A 23,713-nucleotide genomic window follows, 5' to 3' on the forward strand; every position below is an offset into this window, starting at 1 on the left:
TTTAGCTTTACAATTAAACCTCGGGAAACCTTTTCCGGAACTGATTGTATTTCTTTTGTAATTCGTTGACCATACCATGCGTCTACGTCCTCCGTCCTCCGTAGCCTAATTTTACATGAGTATCTCGTAAAATGTCATACACCTCATCACTTTTTACGTAATAGATGATTTTAGACTCATTTTCCTTCGAATTTGTTGTAAAAAATTATTTCTATGACGTTATATCGTTTAAAAAAGTAGGTATGTATGTACTTCCTATGTTTGATTCCTTTGCTTTTGAACTTAAACACTTCACTCACACATTTATCTTTTTTTTTTCTTTATTCAAAAACATGAATTGTCTTATCATTTTTTATTTATTATAAAATAATTCTTTTATACTTTCCGTTAAAAACATAATCTATAGATATTGCTGACATTCACAAAAATATGGTAGTCATTGTCAACATTCACCGGTAAATTTTAGTATATTGTTATTTTTTGAGGAAATGTAAACATTTACTAAAAATAATGGTAGATGTCGACATCTATCAATTGCAGTCATTCACCTCAACATATACATGGTTTATATGTTCAAAGATAATGTAAGTTAATACATTGCAGGTTACATAATATCATTAGTAATTAATGATAAAATCGTATTTCTTATAATAAGATATTATACATATAAGTTAACATGTTAAAAAAAATTCTTTTTTTAATGTATCAACTATACTTTTATTAAAACTTAACAGTTTAATTTAAAGATTAAATTATTTTTTTATTTTTTTTATATGATTTATAACTATTTATACTTATAATTGTTAAATCGTAAAGGTATCCAAACAATAAGATAATATTATATTCATATGTTGTCCTTTGATAATTCAAAATATTATTAAATTGTATTTTCTAAAATGTTTACAGATTTGATTAAGGTAAGGAAATTTTTAAAATTATTATTAGTAGCAAATTACTAATTAGTAATGAGTATACTTAAAATGGATAATAGGTTATAATTGTTTTTTAATATTATGTCTTAACTGGCCCTATTTTTTTATTTCACTAACAAATCATTAATTCTAATAGAATTAAGTATTTTTATTAGTGATGAATTTTATACAATTTGTACATGTTTTTTTTTTTTTTTTGTAGTTTGATTAAATAAATAAACCTAGTAAGACTTTTATATATACCTATCAAAAAACATAATTTTATATTTTTTGATAAGAAAATTTATATGTATTCAAGATATATTTTGATGTATAAAAAATAGTTTATGAAAGATATTTATAATATGTTTGCTACATAAAATTTAAAATTAAACAGGTGTCAAAAAAAAAACTTAATATTTACGATTGTTATATAGTTGTTTCAAATGCCAAAGTTGTTTGTACTGTGCTGATAATTTATATGAACCAACTATTTCATAGTTCACTAGTTTTAGTACGTTAATTACTTTTTTGTATTTATGCTATAAAATTTTAAGTTTTTGTTTTTATTATTTATTATAATTTATAATTATAATAATATAAATATCTAAGTCCCTATTATCCCCATTTTTATGTATATTGTATACAAATGTAATATACCTAATACATATATTACTTATATATAAAGAGAGAAAGAGATAATTATTAAATTATTTAAATAATTTTTTATTTGTTACGAATAGTATAATATGTATATATATATATAGTTTTAATATATACGATTTAATAAATTATCATAAGATAAATAATAGTAATTATTCCATTCTTGATTATACTTAGTAGTTAAGATCTTAAAAAAAAGAAATAAAAATTAATTTAAATAAATGTACAATTAAATGTTAAATTAATATGTTTTAATTAAGTATAAAAAATAATACTAAATATCCTAAAATTATTTTAATGTAACAATTAGATTTTAATTGCTTATAAATACATAATATAGTACATTTATTTTATTCACCTATTATTTCATATGAATGAAAAGTTCCATTTAATAAGGTCTATAGTTTAAAATATTTAGATAGAACGTAATATTACACGTTTACATGAAAAAATAATAATTATATGTACCTATATTTACAACTTTTCGATGAAATGTGTAGAATAATAAGAATTAATACTTACAACATTTTAATTCAACTTCAGTATCCTCATCACATTATTATTCTAACGTTAACCTAATATTAATTTGTACTCAAATCCTTGTATTATGTATATCACGAAAATAGTAAAAGCACTGACTGGTGACTTCAGAACTTGTGAAATCAAATTTAACAAAATACATCGTCTTGCTGAAATACGTTATGAAGTAATGAATAATATAATATTTTGGTGGATCACCTTGCACAGACATATTTTTAAATCGTTTCGATTAATATTAATGAAAATTAAACAGTTGCGCTTATATACATTTTAATAAATGTATAAATATTTATCTAAATTCTATGCTGCTTTAAAATTTTCGGCGATTGGAAATCCACGAGTAGTTTGCTTGCGAAGAATCTACCCCGAGTAAGTATAAATATGTACTTAAGTAGTGAAGATCTGAGAACCACTTTATTGACTAGGTACTGTATTATGTAGTATAAGACTGATATTATAATCTGAATAAAAATTACGTGTTATACAGATGCAAACTCGTCATGAGGAAAATATTTTTTATTACTGTAGTACTTTAAATTGTTTGGTTTGTTGCACGGTAATAACTGCACATTTCGAATTTCAATACGCTTTTTGTCACGCAAAATCTTCGTAATCGCAGTTATTGTAAAATATTATGTATGCAGCGGTGGCGAGATTGGGTTTTCGTGGACAATAAAATACTATGATAATAATATTAACGGTCGGCGACGAATCGACAATATGATATGACAAAATACGATAATTTTATGTTATGCCCGACGTGTAGGTATATATTATTATATTATTGTACGCCAGCGACTCGGACAAAATAATAACAACAATAACAATAGTATAATATAATATAAATAATATGTAAAAAAAAACGTAGGTACCAACACTTACTTTACCTACACAAATTCGTTATATATTGTCGTGTCCGATGTGTAGGGCGAGGGTGATTTTTATTATGTAAACAACGAGAAATCAGAATATATAAACACTGGACTGCAATTCAGCCGGTCGTGTAGATGGATATTCAAACGCCACCCCGCTGCAGGCCACCAGGGGTGTTCGTCCTGAAAGATGACTGATGATATTATTATTGCCACGCATCATACCATAATAATAATATGTACAATAATAATATTACGTCCCTCATACACTCGTACTTAAACGCACGCAAAATATTCACGCGCGCGATCTTCATCATTCTTTACACTTACTACGTGGTTTTTATATTATAAATTTTCTTTCTTTTTAACCTTTTGATATCTATAGCCGCTACATGCTAAATCATTTGCCGAAAAACCGTTCGGCAAACTCTTCCCACCCCACAGTCTTGACACCATAAATATATATACCTATATATAGGTAGGTACTTATAATATTATGTATAGATACGCTGTGTGCTGCTGTTGCAGACGCGCGTCTCGACGTTTATATTATTATTATCGACGACGAGAATTATTATTGTCGTTATCCGATAGTATTATTATATATTTTGTTGTGTTTCGAATTTATTATAAATTGTATTGTGTGTCATACCGCCCGCGACGTCATATTGCGCGGTTATACGATTATACACGCCATTGCCACTATACTATAGGTAGTATTATAGGTATACTCATATAATATATTATTATTATTATTATTATTTCAAGTGTCTCGTCCCCGGCTTGTTTGTAAATAATAATATTTTATAGAAACACCCTTTTATTGCATGTCATAGGACAACTGTACTTTAGGTATTATACTTATAGAACGTGCGCGTTAGATCATCGCGGGCGCATGTAGGTATATTTTATGTAATATTTTATAATGGTGCGTATACTCGTATATGATTCAATGTATATAATTTATCAACTAGTCGATAATTAAAATAAACATGTTCCAAATAAGTTATATTATAACGATGTGTTGTTTTTATACAAATTTATAATGCATTATGCTCTATAATATTATGCTTCACTGAAGTAGACATTTGAGCTGCAGTTGCTACTCGTCATCGTCGTCGTTATTGAAAAAAGATGAAGTGTCGAAATCGAAGGTCGTGAAACGTTCGATTTGATAATTCAGATTTCAATTAGCTAAAAATATTTAAGATCAACATTATACACTTAAATGGACGATTGTTTTAGCAATACAACGTACAAGCTATTGATAGTAGATGCAGCATTCGTAATTCGTACGATGATTGTGTTTGATTATTATAATAATATTGCCGTTTGATAAGTTTTAAAACGCTAATCATTTCTTATTTCATTAAATTATTTGAAAGTGTTCAACGTTGACCCAATAATTTTATCCATTGAAAAGGATGCGATTAAAAGAAACAATTATTCGAATCGATTATAAACAAATAGATCTATTCAATACATTTTAATATAATTATTTATTTAACATTCATATCAAAAGTTACTATTGATGTAGTCGATATAATTTTCTAAAGTATATATATATATTTATAATATGGTTTTTCTGGTAGGATTAAAGTCACCCCTCTCTAGTTAATCCACATTTTAATAATCTTTTTTCGTTATTCATCCAACTATATAATTCACTTATCGTTCAAAACAACAAACATATTATTATGAAAAATATTAAAAAGAATTATATTTTGTATATATAGCGATTAGTAAATAATGCAATGACTTTTAAAAAATAATTTCCAATTTGAATATGTAACATCTATAAATTGCTCATTTCCTAGTGTTTTAATTTTCAAAATAGTATGTTAAATATCTACGTGTAGTAAAAAGGCTTAGTATAAATATTCCACATCGCATACATTTTATATCGCACAAACCACAAGTCATATTTACAATAGTTTCACAAAACAAGTGAAATAATTATTAAGTTTAAAATTAGATTTCTTTGGTGTTTTTATATACGAAATAATGATAATCAAAAGTTAACAAGTAGTCGATATGTAAAGTAGTAATTACATAATTAACGGACTATTTTAAATAATAGCGTAAAATCAATAAGTTTTTTTACAATTTATATGATATCATACAGAAAAAAAATAATATTTTTTTACTGATGAAGTAGTCAGTCGATATTGTATTTTATGCATATATATATATATATATAAATAGGACCATGGGAAATACGTATAAGCATTGAGTATATACTCAATAGTATAATATAGATACACATTTGTTAAACACACGACATATAATTAAAACGGCAGCGCATCATACACGAGGAGCACGAGAGAGGTGTCGTGCGGGAAAAGAGGCAAAAAAAAATTGACAAACAAACAATACTGAGCTGTCAAGCTTATGAATGGTCTTAGCCAGAACGGATGAATGTAACACACAAGATAGATAAAAAGGACGAACGACGTCGACGACAAAGTCGTACATATGTATGTACCTAAATGTATGTATATGTGTACAAGGAATTGAAAAGAAGGGTTATGGCCTACAACCAGTGTGGAGCTGCTGCTCGACATGTATGTAGATTCTAATCACAGTTCGTAGCGCCGATCAGCTGTTTGTCATTGATTTTAATCGGGTGCGTTATAATAATCGAACAGAAGAGAGAAAAAAATGTATTATATTATTAAATTTAGTGTTTACAAATGTAAACCGTGGTCCCCCGGCCAAAGCGTCTCCGATAACACTCGTGGTTGTAAGTATATATACATACATAGAGTATAACCATACTAAACCTATCTTAGCACACACACACATATATACCATATTATACGAGTAATTTTAATTATCCTTTACCCTTTTTAAAATTAGATTAATGACCAATAAATAAAATGATTTCATTTTTTTTCTTTTGAAAATGCTGTAATTATTATTTGTTAATTTTTTTCCTCTTGTAATGTCATAGATAATAATAAATGTACTAAGGTAGTTTTTAAAAGAGATTTTTTAAATTCTACGAAAGTATACGACATATTACATCATATATCTAAAGGGTAATAAATTAATTTTGAGTAGTTGTATTTACTATATTACCTAAGTAAAGTATTATTAAAAATTAATATTTTGTTTTAAGACTAAAAAACGATCAAATAATTATTTAAATACTAATAAAAATAATTTGACCGTTTTGAAGTTGAAAACATATAACAATAATTATTATTATTATTTATAGATATTGTTTATTATAAAAGTGTTTCTATTTATTTATATATTTTTATACTATATGTATTATTTTTCTTTTGAAATGTTTTTTTTTTTGTAATTTATAATTTCGGTCTATATATAATCAAAATTTAAAATAGGTATGATAGGTTATTGATTATTATTTTAAATTGATATTTATAATTTAATTATTATGAATAGTGATATTAATCTTAACAATATTATGTTAAGTGTCACTAATGGGTGGCTTCTTACTCCAAACATTCAATCCATTTTTTGTTTTGTCACCACATATACTTATTATGCTAAATAGTACAGATTGTGTATTTCTATTAAAAACTAAAAAAAAAAAAAACATATTATAATGATATATTTATTCAATATGTAAGTACTTTATAGTTATTATATACCTTTTTACAGGATAAAATTAGTACACTTTAATTATACTTCATAATTCCTACTCCATAATAAATATTAATGAGGAATTTTGTACTGAATTTTCAAGCATTAGTTATAAAAATTAAATAATTTATAAATTTTTATTATTTTTTTTTTTTTCATTAATTAGTAATTACTAAGCAAAATAATGGATATTTTTTACTTTTTACTTCTCTTCTCTGCCAAACTCTAAAATACTAACTAGATGCAATTTCCTATTACAAAATATATTTAAGTTTAAAATTAAAGCATTTTTTTTCTCAAAAAGGTGATACGAACATAAGTAAAAGTAGTAAAGCATATTGTAAAATCAATACATTAATTACTTTGCTAAAAATCTGTAACTCACAGGTAACTTAATTATTAGTTATAATTACGAGTATATAATAATATAAATCAAATACAAGTTTTAAAATCATAAATGGTAATTCATTCTCGATCTACTTGAAATAATTCAATTTATATTTTGATTGTAATTTGTATGTAATGTAATGATTTAATAGGGTGATATAATCGGAAACGATTATGAATCACTAAATCAATTACTTAAGTGCTTAACTGTATACCTAATGTGTTAATATATTACCTTATGATCTTCGTGACGACTACTCAACTGATGTTTGAAGTTGATGTATTGAATACAGAACAAGGTGGCCGATTTATATATTTAAATAATAAGATTCGATTTACAACTATTAACTTTTTTATTTAAACACTTAGACACGTATTTATATTTTTAAATTAATTTAATTTATAACAGTATCCTTTTGCATAGACAATCTACGTAGTATTTTACACTCGCTTTTTAACATCTATACCAAAGGATAAGAATGATACTAGTGTAAGGCTGTGGCCAAAAACTGCCTTCTAATATATAATGTTTGTATGTGTGTGTCTATGTATGTGTAATGTGTTTGACAAATCGGTCTTTTGATATAATGTTACTATTTAATCTATTGATTTAATTTTAATTTATATTCTTATTTCTTAGTAGTAATTAATTATTATAATAGTTTCATGATATATCTTAAAACCAAAAGATATATGATTGCTTAATCGCACATCATTACAGTAAAATATTTGTAATATTTATTAAATTATAATATAATAAATTGTTGTACATGTATAAAATTTTGCTTTGTTGGAGCTTTTAAGCAGTCTTAACTGTTGAATGAAAAAAAAAAAATAACAAGACCCGTACACGACATCATTGACATTTATTCATCGCAGGAAAGAGACGCTACCTATACATAAATAGAGATGAAAAATAGTCTTACAATAACAATACGCGGAACAAACAAACCTGAGAGATGGATGCTGATTGTCGATAGGTGGGTACATGTACTTTGTTGGCCTGGGTCAGGTAGCGCACAATAACACCACCTACGCCCTTATCAGTTATACGACTTCTATATTATAGACCTAACCCTTTTATAGTATATTTATCGTTGCACATGCATCGTATTCACTCTTTACTTTTTCCCAGATTGGGTCGATAAACATCTGTTCGGACGTTCAAATCAACACGCTTACACAATAGTGTATAATATATAATCAGTCGGACAACTAGATCGTCGTGTTCCTCATAAATGTTAACACAATATAATAAATATTATATTATTATAATATGTCTCAGAAGAATATCACGATTATATAAGCCACATGCACAACAGTACAACAATATCCTATTCAATTTTCCACACGACGTAATAATGTTTTATAATATTATTTGATAATAAAAATTATTATTATAAATTTAAATTTTTTATTAAAACCCAAACACAAATTATTTTAAATTATTTTTTTATTACTAACTGTATATTATACATGTTATAATGGTTTGTTTAACGTATATATAGAGGATCTTTTATATTAATATGAAACAATTTGCATATAGTGTTATTTAGTACATTTAGTAATTAGGATACAATATAATACATGAATAAACATGATGAGGGAAATACGTAATGTATAGGTAATATCGCCAAATATGAATAACACATACATCACCTTATCTTGATTATAAATTAGTCCTTCGTCACATATCTGTAACTTCAAAAACTTGGTAGTCAAATCATTGATCTAAATAATATCAAATTTCAAAGATCAAATATCGGTATATATTGTTATAATTTAACTATGAACAGAGAAAAATATTGTACGTGATATTGATAAATAATAATTTATAAGAGAAAGATCTATAAGTACCCGTTAGGTAATAGTAACCCGTTAATGATACGGCTGTATCAACGATTGCTATTGCGAACACTGCAGGGACCAGGCTAGGACATCTTTGTACTCATTTTTTTGGAGTCGCTCGATAACGAACCTCCGATTGCTTGCTTACTCACTTTCAACTATCGTTTTTTGAATCAAGTAACTTGCATGAACTATTTACTAAAAAATTTGAATAAATATATAATTCTAAAAAATAATTATTCAACTTTAAATATTATTTATACCATAAAAATTCTGAGAAATATATTATGTTTAGTCTACCTATACATTATACTATGTTTTTTTTTTTTTTATCACAATATAGTTTATATATTTTTACGATTGCACTAATTTTCATTTCCTTAATGTTCGACCGTTATTTTTTTTATTTTTTTTTAATTTAATTTGAGAATCATGTAGAGTATTAATGGTACAATTTATTTAGTTTGAAAAAAAATATCGAACATTTGTATAATGTTCCAGAGATAATTGGTGATGAAATAATCTTTTTTCGAGTATATATACTATTGTATCAGTTATTTGGTGAACTTAATAAATTTTAGAATGATTGAAAAGAATCCTGATTATGTAATAGGTAGTCAGGTAATATTTAGTGTTCGGTTAAAATAGATCTGATTCGCTTGGAAAGCAAAAAGTTTACCTAAGGTTGACAATAGACTTTTAGTATGTACAAAGTAGTTAAGATTTAATATTTTCTAAACGTTGATATCGTTAAGGGATCTTGGTGTTTTATTTGAAATATTAGAAAACCCACCATGGTCGTCGTCCGTTGACACCTTTAGTAACAGCATATCTTCTATGCTGGGTGATCATAATTTTATAATAAAAATGTTTACACAAAAAATTACCATATTGCCTTAACTAATTATGATATCTATAGCTCTGATGCCAAAAAAGAGAAAAGTTGAGTCAAAAAAGTGAAATAAAAACTAATATAAATAATTATACATAATGCATAAACATATATTTTTGTTATTTCATAAAAAAAAAAAAAACACTCATTTATTAAATACAATAAAAATATTATAATTATTACTATACTATAATTATGTTATTTATTGTAATAATAATTTTTTCTTTTTTTTTAGGTAGCTTAAGCTTTGCGACTAAGGCCATTAGCTGTGAGAGGGTACGGTAGGTTTGAGAGTTTTTGTAGAGCTATGAAACACATGCATATTATGCCATATATGCGTGTGTGTGTGCCATACTGCCATGGATTCGTCGTTAAAAAATCGAATGATCGCCTACCTAAGAACTTTAGCGATGCCGGTCGATATTTGATCTAGAACACGTTAGTAACTGAAGCCACTGTGTCATACTAGACCTTTTTTAAATATTTATCTCATAAAATAATTAAAAAAAAAAAATAATTAAGTGATAATTAATGCTTATATATGTGTCATATATTTTAACTATTTTGAAGTATTTATGTACAGTTTAAATAAATAATATTTATATATATATATGTGTGTATATAGCCAGGGTTAATATTGCGGTTTAGTCAAAAAATAAAATTTCATCGAGCTTTTTTAAAAAAAATGTCTTATTTTTAGTATCTATTTTAGATAATAAATAATGACACTAAACCGATAGTTATTGCCGTCTACTACCCACTAGATTGTTTATAAATAATAAAAATATATATATACCTACCTCCATTATTTCATAGAAAATTTTAAATAAAATTTTAATCGATAATATTACGTACATAATATAACGTAAATTCGAATAGGCGAATACAACGTAAATAATGTATTTTTTTTTTATAGTGAAAATGCGAAACATCCTAATCTGTGGATAGAATCTGATTATAATCTGCCACGGGCGGCGATTTACATGACAAAATAATACGACGTCCTAGTTGGAAGGTTTATGTATACATTATATAGGTACATCAACGCGGTTCTTTGTGGTTCATTTTTTTCTTATTTGAGGATTCGCGTAATTTTCTTTTTTTCTTTCTTATCTCTTCTTCTTTTCTTTTTTAAGCCCAAGACAACAGCCCGCGGGGTGACACACGTCATGTTGCCGAATCTACACGACGCACCCCACGCACGTCTGCACATTTACCAATACATATAAACGGTTATTTTTCGATTCTATATTATAACACCATACACGCGTCTATAGGCGAATTTTGAAACCGCGTTAATGCGTAGGTATATACTATATAATAAGTATATATATGCATATAGTATTATGTACTATGTGCCAGGTCGAGATAAAATCGCGGGTGTCTATTGCTGTCCGCGGTTCGGTATGTATAATAATAATATAATAAAATATATAATATAAGGACGTACCCGTCGCAGCCCGTACGCGCGTGATGATAACCATCGATAAACGATTTTCTCTCGTCCTCCCCCCCCCCCCCACAATCCATCCACCACCGAACGCGAGTGGTCACAATGGAGTGGTCCGCGCGCACACTCTCCGGCACAATTGACACGTGGTTGCGCGCAGCGGTGACTGCCCATCTTTGATAACAACTCAATATTATTATTATTATTATTATTTTTATTATTATTATTATTATTATTATTATTATATACGCGTAAGTACGGGTGGTGTTGGTGTTCTTCGTTAGATATCGATCGACCTACCGTGTGCACTTTGATCCCGAGCGTATACTATAATGGTTCGGTTTATATACGTCATATATTAATATTGTATAGTCTTTAGCGTACAATTTTCTTCTATTATATATATAGTTGTGCTCGTTTATAATGCAAGAGTATACAATATATTAATATATATATATATATATATATAGAAACATATAGTAAGTCCACACGTGTTGCGATTCTTCCCGATTGTGTGTATATGTGTTAAGTACCATATAGATATTATACAGTATAGGTATATTTATATATATATATATATATATACCGTGGTCCACGCTGCAGCACACGCCGATTTGCGGTAACGCGAAACCCCAAAACTCCCCCTACGAATTTATGTATGTACATATAATATGTCTGGAACGCTCTGCACGTAACCGCGGCCAGATCGATACGGCAAGATAGCATTTATATTATATACATATATAATATTATATTGCAGCGTGTGCGTACTATGTACATTATACTGTTCCATCCAAGGTGTCTGCCGCAGTCTATATTGTGATATATGACAACGCGATTGTTTCCTGATAAAAAAAAAATCAGTCGAGTCTATATATAAAAAATAAAAGACAGTAACAATTGTGCGGTGATAATAATTATTGTTACAACTACATGTACCATACGGTATATACACACTACACAGTATATGTATATAATACACTACCTATATATTATAGACTTTAAGTACTCTATGTTATAGTTGGTATAGTAGCTGCGGTATACCGATTGTCAAAATGAAAAATAATCATTACATCGCTGTTGCATGCTTGCAGCGTTTTACATATTTTATTTCTTTGATGATCAGACTTTCCACAAAACACGTTGACGCACTGGAATTCATAAAAATACATATGAATCCTATAGCAATTTATGATATCAACCTAAAATTGATCAAATAAAAATAAGTAATTTAAAATTTAATCGCATAATATTAATACATGATTAATATGTACATTTTACGTAATAAAACTTAAAAGTAGTATGATTTAGAGAATTGAAACACCTTATCTTCATTATAATCCCAACGGGTGGTGGCGACGCCGATGAATAGTAAGATGAAAATAAGGTGTTTCAATTCCATAAATCCTACTACCAATATAAATATATATTATACTATGTATGATGGTATTAAGTTATATTCAATTCTTAAAAACCAATCTCAATATATTCTGTAATAAAAAAAAAATCCAGTACTACCTAAGTGTGATAGTGATCCGTTTACTATGTGTTATCTCCGTCTTAACTTACTTAAATGTATAATTTAGCAATTTAAATTTTATGCAATTATCTTAAATATTAAAATGAATTTATCTATTATCAAACATATAGGTATATAGGTATAAGAGCATTATTCATATTTTGTTGATTATTTGCAAAATTTTAATTCTTAAGGAAATTATGAGCATTTTTAAGTATTAAATTTTTATGTACTCATATCTTACTTAAAAATTAAAATATTGTAATAAATCAATGATAAAACATGGGTAATGTTTTTACCATTAAATTCGATGATAGATCAAAGTACTTTAGTATTTATGTTAACAACACAAAATTGAGACTACTGAATATACGTTTAGGTATGTAATGCGTTAGTAACACGGAGGCAAATGACAATACAGCTAGTACAAATTCCTCTTAAGTAAGCACACTTTTTTTCTTTAATTTTAGTGTTTTTCATAGTTTTAATTGTTTATAAACATTCATTTTTAGAATCAAACTGTTCTGTTGAATTTTAAAAATAGTGAATAATAAACAGCCGTTTTTATAACTTTAAAAGCAATACGCATACTTACTACTCTGCTCATTCAAACTTTAAAGGCAATTAAAAAATAATTTTGTATTTCTGTATGTTCATTATTATGCCTATTCTATAAAATATTCAATTTTCGTGCACAAATACCTATTTTGTTTCATTTTATAAATTTAAAAAAATAAATGATTTTTTTTCAAAAATGTACAGTATTAAATAAATAATAATACTTCTAAGTTCATAAACAATATTTTTAATTTTTTTTAAATCACAAAAGTTGACTAAGAAAACAAATACCCGCAACCACTTAAAAAGTTCATCTACAGACTGCGGTATAAGTAATTAATAATTATATTTCTGACATTAAGGGTAGGTATATAAATATAATCTTTAATATAATTATATATACGTATACTAAGTACATTAAATAATTTAAAAAAAAAAACCAAGTGTTCCTAAACATTCAGGTTTCTGATATCACTGCATTCTCCAAATAACATCTATATTCTCGATATGTGTATTATAACTATTATTATAATAATGTGTATACGCAAATTCTTTTTACACAACGCGAAGACGAATTTAACGGGAGGCGCGCGCAGCACTATCACAGACGTCGATCGACACGAAGCCATTGTGGTCTCTCGTCACTCTCCCCACTTTCCTCTCCTATTGCCCCCCTCAAACCGTACGACCCGCCCCGCACTCTAACGACGATCAGAGTAGTGGCGGACGACTTTCTCTCTGCCATAGCGGAGCCCGCACGATCCGGCGACAACTTGCTGTTACAGCGGCGCTCTGCAGTATCACCATTCACCATACAAAAAAAAATATATATATTAAATGGAATATACGACAAACGTGCTCTTTGATCCGCGTGTCAAAACAGAAAATACGCGTCCGATGGTGGACGGATAACGCGCGCGCTTCTTATTATAAAGTGCATCAACGGCAGCTGCTGCTCTAACCGCTTTTTTTTCTATCTTTTTTTTCGTTCCCCTTTTTTCCACTCTCTCTCCTGTTTATATATAGGTACCTCTGTATGTGTATACAGATATACACATAAAGGATCCCGCGTGTCCTTTGCATTCAACAAACCAACCCTTTGCCACCCGTCCGCCAACGACAAGGTCTTATCAGATCCGAGGGGGGGCCCGCCGGCGGGCTGCTGCTTGCTTCATGTATATACGACCGACGAGGGACGTTTTGTGTTGTATACTCCTTCACATAAATTCACCCGCTATACCACAGACCCACGTGTCCTATATACATGAAGAGTAAGAAAAGCCAACTTTGGGAGACTTTGTGGCATAGTTTTATCACATAATTTTGCGTTAGATATATGTAAAAAATATGCCTTTAACTATACTATCTAAATAACATAACATATAACATATTTAATATGATAAGTAAATATAATTTATAAATGGGTATTTGGACTTAAGATCTCAGAATAAAAATTTGCACTAATAAATTAAATCACTACAGGTTAAAAAAATGTATACTCTTTAAAACTAAAATACAATAACCCGACATTGAAAGTTGTTTTGGAACAGATAATTCAATCGCGTTATTACAAACTATGGTAGATAGAAGATAATTACAAACATAGGAATATTATTCACCGTTAATATATTTCAAATTATTTGAAAAATCGCATGTTATGTAATTCATATACATTTAGAATAATATTCTTTTTAACTTCTATAGGTATAAATACGTAGCTTATATTTTATCATCGATTAAACAAAACTATGTTATTTAATCTGTGTTTTTATTTTGACTGTATAAATAAATCATTTTTAATTTCGATACATTAAAGTGAATATATTTAAAAAGTATAAGTACTAAATAGTGTTGTAATTTCAATGAATAATTGCATGTTATGATAATTAATAAATAGAAAATGCATCGGTTGAAAATTTCAGCGCGTGTAATTACTTCATTTTCGTATAATTTAATAATAATTTATAAGAACACTTGAGTCTTGAATACATAAACTTATTTTTATTTTTAAGGTTAAGTTAGTACTTAAAATTTCTTATTAAGTTATAACTTATGAGTTAAAAACTTATAGCTAGGGAACGGATTTAAATGCTCTAAAAAATTAAAAATTGTCTTAAAAAAATACAATTTGCATTTGTAACAGAATTTTTTTTTTAAATGCACTAAAAAAATTCTCTTAAAATTATTTTTAACATTAAAAAAATTTGTTTAATTATATAAATTGTTATTCTTAGATATTAATTATTCATATCATTGTTTTACCTAAGTATCTACACGTATCAACAATAATTTATTTCGTCTGGTATCATATTTATCTGATCAGTAAAAACATAACATATAAAAATAAAGAAGTACTGCATAAAATTCTACGATAAATAATATTTGATTTTATTATTTTAGAATGTCAACTAAATTGTTATCGACTTTTATCCATTCCTTTAGAAAAATGATTTAAAAATAAAAAAACGCTTTAAAAAGCAAAATAAAAGTTACATTTTTTAACTCCTTGATATATGAAATGAACTTTGTGCTTGGATAGAAATATTTTCGGACATACAGAAAAAAAAGCAATTTGCATTTAAATCCGTTCCCTACTTATAACACATAAATAATAAAATATATTATTATTATCAAAATATACATAAATATTATGTATAGTATTTTAAGTGGCATATGGTAAAGATTTAAAATAAGTTGTAAAATGACTTTTTAATTTTCAGTTAAAAATTACTAGAGTATTATTTTTGTGTACAGATTTTTTTAACTATGATTATAAGTAATATAAGTTTTGAAAAATGTATCGCACATATGATATTGCACTTATCATTGCTTTTAAATTGTATTATAATTTATAAACATCATAGTCAGTGGCGCAAATAGGGGGGAGGGGATTGGGGGACTTAGTTTCCCAAAATTTGTAATAGTCCCCCCAAAAATGTTCAGCACTTTTAAAATTTTTTTGTTCATGAAAAATAGTAAATACTGATTTTTTTATAAAAAAAATACGTCTTGGTTTTTTTTTTTTAATTTGTTAGTAGGTAGCAACACTGTGTTATAAAGTTATCATCATTTTATTCTATGTCAGTCACAAAAAATGTGGGACTTCAGTCCCCCAAAACAATTAAGCTAGTTGCGCCACTGATCATAGTAATTTTAAATTTATAAAAAACAATGAAAAAAAATATGGCAACATTAGGTATATGCGCAGTCAACTGTTATTATAATTTAATAGGTATTTAGATCTCAATATTTTTCGTTTTAGTTCTTCATTGTCTACTGTTCTATACAGTCATATAACCTTTTTTTTTATATGTTCCAATAAGTCAGTTATTTTTAAGAACAGTTATTCTAAAAAAAATGTTTGAATAAAACTTGTATTTATAATAACGGTTTAATTAAACTGTTAGTAATATGTCTAAACTAAAAATGTTGTATACCTGATACTATAGTAGTGTATAAGTAAAAAGTGTAACATATTATATATGAATATATTCATTTATAATTTTAAATTTTTATGACCTATATGTGTGTGTTAAATGTTAATCGCTGTTAATTGCCAACCATACTATTCATATAGTATTAATTATATATTTTCATGGTACTTAATGTGTATTATATTTATTAATATTTAATATTATACGAATGATTATCTAATACCTATGCATGATACGTTACAGAAAAAAGAATTAAAGACTCCAATTTAATTTATATATTTTATTTGTACAGTCTTAAATAATATGATCTGTGATTTATGCGTATTATATGCTAACTTATAGTCATATACGCAATAATCCAGATGTATCATTGATATCTCAGATCAAAACAAATATGAATCTATTTATTCATATAATGTAATGCGAAAGTAATAAACGTACATAAATTTATAGGAAGTGTCTACTGCAATATATGCCGAGAAAAAGCATTTACGACACGACTATATTGGTGCGGGAATCGACACTTGTATGGTAAATTGCATAACAACTCCTAGGAAAAAACAACTACACAATTATTGGTCAAACGCCGTCTTCACGTTTTAGTGACCGCAGAGTCGATCCTGACTCGTGAACTCAAAACACCCATTATACCTATATAAGTACACAATATATTATAATGTATGTGTATTGTGTATAGTATGTACATACATAGACTGAAGTATTATAAATACGCTGTATAGAATTATTATACCCGCGATGTTGCCAATCGATATCAAAACTCTGAAATGCACTTTTAATTATAGTACATATGCATTAGGTATTGACGCAGATTTGAAATCGTATAGGAAAAAAATTCCAAACCGTAGGTCATCGTTCGTTATAGGTTTATTGTGTATAAACACTTATATACTTAAACATATACGTATAGAGAAAGGTTTCCGGCATGTTCTACTGCACCTATAAGACTGATAATAATATAATTGTAAATTAATGTTACATTATATATAATATAAACATTTAGTAAAATAATCGATTAAAAAATATTAGGTTTAACTCGAAATAAATTTATAGCAACTCTCAACTGCTTCTTAAAAAAAAAAAATAATAAAATTAATTTACACATTTTGTCGTATGGACTTGTTTTCGTGTTCTATTAATCGAAGTCAATTAGATTACTTTAATTTAAACCTAAAAAACGTATAAATATAAATAATTTATTTTTGTAGTATTTTTGCGTATTTGTATATTATGCTTATTATAATAATTATTCCCGAAAAGCAATTAAACTCTCTCATGCGTTCTAATAAATAGAATACATTATTTTTTTTTTCTTAACTGTTCAATAATAAGAATTTAAAATTCAAGCTTAATTTCCTCAACCCGAAACCGCCACATCTCACATTTTATAATATTATTTAAATTATTATTATATTTAAAAAATTATTATTTAATTTATTTTTTATATTATATGCATTGTTTAATAGGTAAGTATATTATAATAATATAAGTACTTTCAATAATGGTGTCATATTTATTTAGACAGATAAAGTAGGTAGACCAAATTACAATATGAACCATTTTAGCTAACCAATTTCAGGAGGCCCCTCACAATAAAATATGAGACACTTGCAGAACATGATATCTGATAAATCCCTCTCATGTGTTTACCATATTCTTCCATTATTTGATTCATCAGAATAAAAGATTATTTATTTGTATTACATATATAAATGAAAATAATTTATCAACAATTCCTGTAGTTGCCAGTAACTTACGTAAGAACAAGGAAATTATACGAATTAAAGTATTATTGAGTACCTATTATAGGTACCTACAATGATTTATTAATAATATTATTCTGTCTCCATCCATTCTTCCGTCATAATATGAACATTATAGGTGCACATTTCACATGGGTATAGCTATATGTAGTTTGATAAAATTCATTGAAATATTCTAATCAGATTCCGACATTTCGAATGACCTACACGTTGATTATAAATAGGTTCAATGCATTTTTCGGCGTTTCTGAATTAATTATAAAATCATCTATAGAATAAAAAATTAAAACATAATGCATATAATAATTAATAAAAGTACTGTCTAGTATATTATTAATTATTATATCATACGTTATATGAAATTCATTTTATTTTAACATTCAACACTGTAAACCATACTTGGTTTAGCTATTGTGCAATTAAAATTAAACATAGTTGACTTTTTTGTCTTGTAAAAATACTTACCGACGTGCTACATGATAATTATTTTTTAAAATATAATTAAATAATAATATGTATTTAAACTCTGATTAAACATAAAAAACCTACAAGACGTAATAATTATGACACATTAAAAACTAAAAAAAAAAAAAATAAAACATTAACGCATATAATAATATTATACTTATATATTGTGTATATAACTAGAGGTGCTATTATATAATATATTAGGGATAATTATTTTTACGGATTATTTTTTTTTAAAACAATTTTTAAACAACGTACTTACTATTTACTATTCTATTATAGTCTCTACAGTATGTGTTAGTTTTATTTCCATATATCTAGAGGATTTACGCGAGTTGGGTGTATAATAATTATTATTCTTGTATGTACATTTTATGTATATTGCTAATATATACAAATGCGTGTGGCGCTCGAATTATACGTACACACAATGTTATAATGATAATATGTGCCTGTAATATTTTAGGCGGATCAAAACGGACAGCTATTATGTTATTATTAATATGTCGCAGTAAGTTTTCGACTTGTTAAATATAGCATAATACTCCGAATGTAACATAATATCTAATATATTTATATAGGTATAATTTGCGTTTTTATATACTTATTACCCTTTGGTTTTTTCTCCTTTTCTATACATATATCTACGAATCTCATTATAGAAAACGTTTTATTGTACAGTCGCAAAACCGTTCGGTATGACGCGGCAGGTGCGTGAATTCGATTGTCTTCCCTACGCCAATATAAAAAATTGTATACAATATGACTATACATATACCTCTACTACGGCGTATATATAATCTCAGAGAGCCGTTTGACAAATTTACGGCACGTAAATTACGTCCGATAAAAACGGCGGCGGCGGCGTCGTTGTCGGCGACATTTTTTTCTTTTCGTTTCCACGCCACTTATCGTTTTATGCGTCTGGCAGCCGCGGGTGCCAGGTTTTTGAAATTGACTGCTGGAAACCGTGTAGAAAACGCATTTCGCCTAATCGTCGGCGGTAGGTATTGGTAGGTGGTATTAGTAGATGTAAATAATAAAACGTCAAAGCGACCCGTGCGAGATGAGGTGGGGATGAGGTTTGTTGCGATTGGGATAAGCCGTTTGCCGTCTTTTGTTTTCTTCATGAAAATTAGCTGGCGCTTGCACGGTGGTTGGTAAAGAAACGAAAAAAAATAACAACAAACTCGAAAATCGTATACGCGTGCGTGTACTCAAACTACCCGTTTTATATTATATTTAGCGCGCGCCGGCGTCTTGCTTGCTATTATTCAGGTACACGATATTATATTAGTTCCGAGAAGGTTATATGTAGGGAAGGTTTCGCCCACGTCTGAAAGGATAACAATAATATAATAATAATACGATATTCCCTTGACGACTACGACCCGATAGTCGCAGTACATGTATAATATATAATAATAATAATAATAATAATATAATATAATACCGTCTGCGGCGGCGGCAGTGTCCTGACGGAATGGAAACACGGGTGCAGTGCCGGCGCGCAGGTATATTATATATCCCTCGGTCCGGCCGGGCCCACGTCGGGTTCTTCGGTGCACAGGCGCCACCGTCAACAATGACCACTGTCACATATTTTCTCTTACCCCCGTCGTAGTCGTCGTCGTCGATATAATATAAAAGGTTAATAATAATAATAATAATAAATGTACTGCCGTCTCCGAGGGGGAAAGAAAAAATAAAACTCCAAATAATAATAATAATATAGACACGGCGGCGGACGGAATCCGACTCGATAGAGGGGACGCGGGGGCCCCCATTGTCGTAGTTATACACACGTCGAATATCGAAGCGATGAACCATTGTTCGGTGCGTAGGCCGAGTAGCCGACACGGACCGACATGCGATCCCGCCGCCGCCACCGCTGTACATGTCACACGCCGCTTCAGTGGCGACGTAGTTTATTATCATTACAAATATATATATATATATATACATATATATTGAAGTTTTTATGTTCCTTATTTTTCTACAACCTTCTGCTTATAGGACCTGCGACCTTTCGTATGTTATACATCGTATAAATACTGCTAAAAGACTGCTGACCCGCTTTGATTTGTTGCTTTTAAATGAGATCTCGTTTTACGAAACGGATAAAAGAAGCGAAAAAAAAATATACATAATAGAGGTAGCCACTGCGCTACGCGGGATACGCTGAGCTGAGACCTAATCTACCCATCCGCCTAACCAATACTGCTGTATACCTGTAATTTTTTTATGGCATCCGTTCCAACAATATTAATTGCCTAAAAACCAGCAGTGTGTACAACTGGCTTAGATGCTTCTTTATAGTGATATCATATATTATAATATGAAGAGTAACAGTTTTTGTTAGTCACTCACGCGTCGACCGTCGTTTAAAAAAAAAAAAGAGATTTTTATACGTACGTACACTTCTTTAATATATTAAGTACGTCATCATTAATTGCACTCGCTAATTACCTACATGTTTGTTTTATTATAAATAGACGAATTTTCATGTTAATAAACCAGTATTTGGATCATGCATATAATGTTTATTAATATTCATTTGCTAAAACACCAAAAAAGGATTTTAATAATGTGAGAACCCACTAACTATGTAACACATATCAAACGTGAGACCGTAAAATAAATTAACAAAACATATATACCTATATAGGTAAATATTGAAAAAAAATAAAAGCGAAAAATCTACTTTTAATTGAATCCAACATGAACATTTAAATAGGAAAGCTTGTCACCAAATAAAAGTACGTTATATCATCCACAATAATGGTATTACTTCTTGAATTCATAAAAAGTATATTATAAATAGTATTTTACTCTAAATTTAATATTTTAAAATGAAATAAAACGATAAAATTACTGTAGGTATACGAAGATAATGTGGTACTTATATCAATATAATGTGTGTTTTAGTAATGGTATATCATAATTTATATAATATACTATAATGCACACTAGCACACTATTTATACGTATTTTCGCATTTTTTCATAATATTTTTTGTATTAAAAATACATTTGTATCAATTGTACCATTCATTACTTTGTCAATTTCTTACAAACTTATCTACTTTATATTGATGTAAATATCAACGGTTATATTAGAATACTGCAGTATTATTTGTTTATTTAAAAAAAATATGAAACAGATTATTTTAAACATAAACACGTTAAATATTATAATCGTTTGTTAAATAATAATTCCTATATACAATATTTAAATATACATATCATTTCATTATAATGTATAATATTATTTAACTTTCTTTTAAGTTTATACATTTCAGATGCTTAGCAATAGTAGATTTACAAAAGATATAACAAACATTTCAAATCAATATAATAATACAATTATAAAAATAATCTATTGTTTGTTCGGTTTAAAAGAAATATCTTAACCTATTTTGTATCTACGGAAAAATAGCAATATTTAACCAGTTTAGAAGATAACATAATACAATACATAGGTTGATGACCCTATATAAATTTTTAAATCTATGCAAGTAGGTACTATACTATATGAGCCAAGAAGAATACTTATATGACAATTTACATACTATTATTGTAACTATAACCTTAAAAAAAATGTATAAACTATTAGTATTATTATAGTTTGTCAATGAATATTTTAATAATGAGTTTGTGATATAGTTGTTAGTGAAATTTACAAGCAATCACAATTCTTAACAATTAAATATAAAACTAAATAAATACTAATTTTTACAGGATTAGAAAAAATATTAATATAAATAACAATAAACTATTATCCACTTGTATGGAATTTTATTTATTTTTTTAAATTTATAAGTGTTTGTCATTATTTATCTTATAAATCTATAATATTGATTGATATAATATGAATATTTTAAGGATCTACCTAGACAAAATATATAAATATAAATGATGAATAATTCACCATATTCATCAGATAATATTTTCAAATTATGGAACATGAAGTCATTCAAATTCTAAAAGAAAAGATATTGTAGAAAAAAAATTGTATAATTGATAAATAGAAGTTAGTTTCTCCATAGGACTTCTCAAAAAGTACAGAAAATCTCAAAAATATTAAAATAGGGTCTTAGAGTATATATGCAAATTTCTAATATCAGATTTTAAATAACTGCATAATTGATGAAAAAAAGGGGTGATTATACTTGGTGAATCCCTCTTCAGTATATAGGTATACTGTACATGCGTAAAACGTAAACTGCTCAATAAATGGTCGACTATTGAAAGGGTTGTAGTAACACCCTTTCAGACTCGAAAATTCAACGGAAAGTTTTCCAGGATTTATATATAGGTATAATATAATATTTGTATATGTACTACAGAGAAAGCCGATAACGACGAAGATGGTGATAAACAAGGGGCAGGGACTATATAAAGAACAGCTGACACCATAGCCTGTTTCAGAGATCTTAAAGACGTTATAGCGGACACATGCCTTTATAAATGTGATTATATATTCGAAGGATGCAAAATTAATTTGCAAGTAAGGAGTATACATAATGCGTTCGCATAGGAGTGGCTTCAAATGTAAATAAAATAAGGGGGAACTGTAGATAAGACGTCTTGTTATATACATATTTAAAATGAGAAAAAAGTTCAGGAGAGGGTATAATAACGCTACAGCGATAGGTATTAAAAGTATTTACTATTTAAAATGTGTTGTATAGTGAAAAAAGATGGTCAAAAAGATTGTATCAAACTATCAAAGGGTATAAATACATGTACCTATATATAACCTATAAACGGTCGCGT

This window comes from Melanaphis sacchari, unplaced genomic scaffold (assembly GCF_002803265.2).
Source record: "Melanaphis sacchari strain LSU unplaced genomic scaffold, SCAv2.0 Contig61_pilon_pilon, whole genome shotgun sequence".
Classification (NCBI taxonomy): Eukaryota; Metazoa; Arthropoda; class Insecta; order Hemiptera; family Aphididae; genus Melanaphis; species Melanaphis sacchari.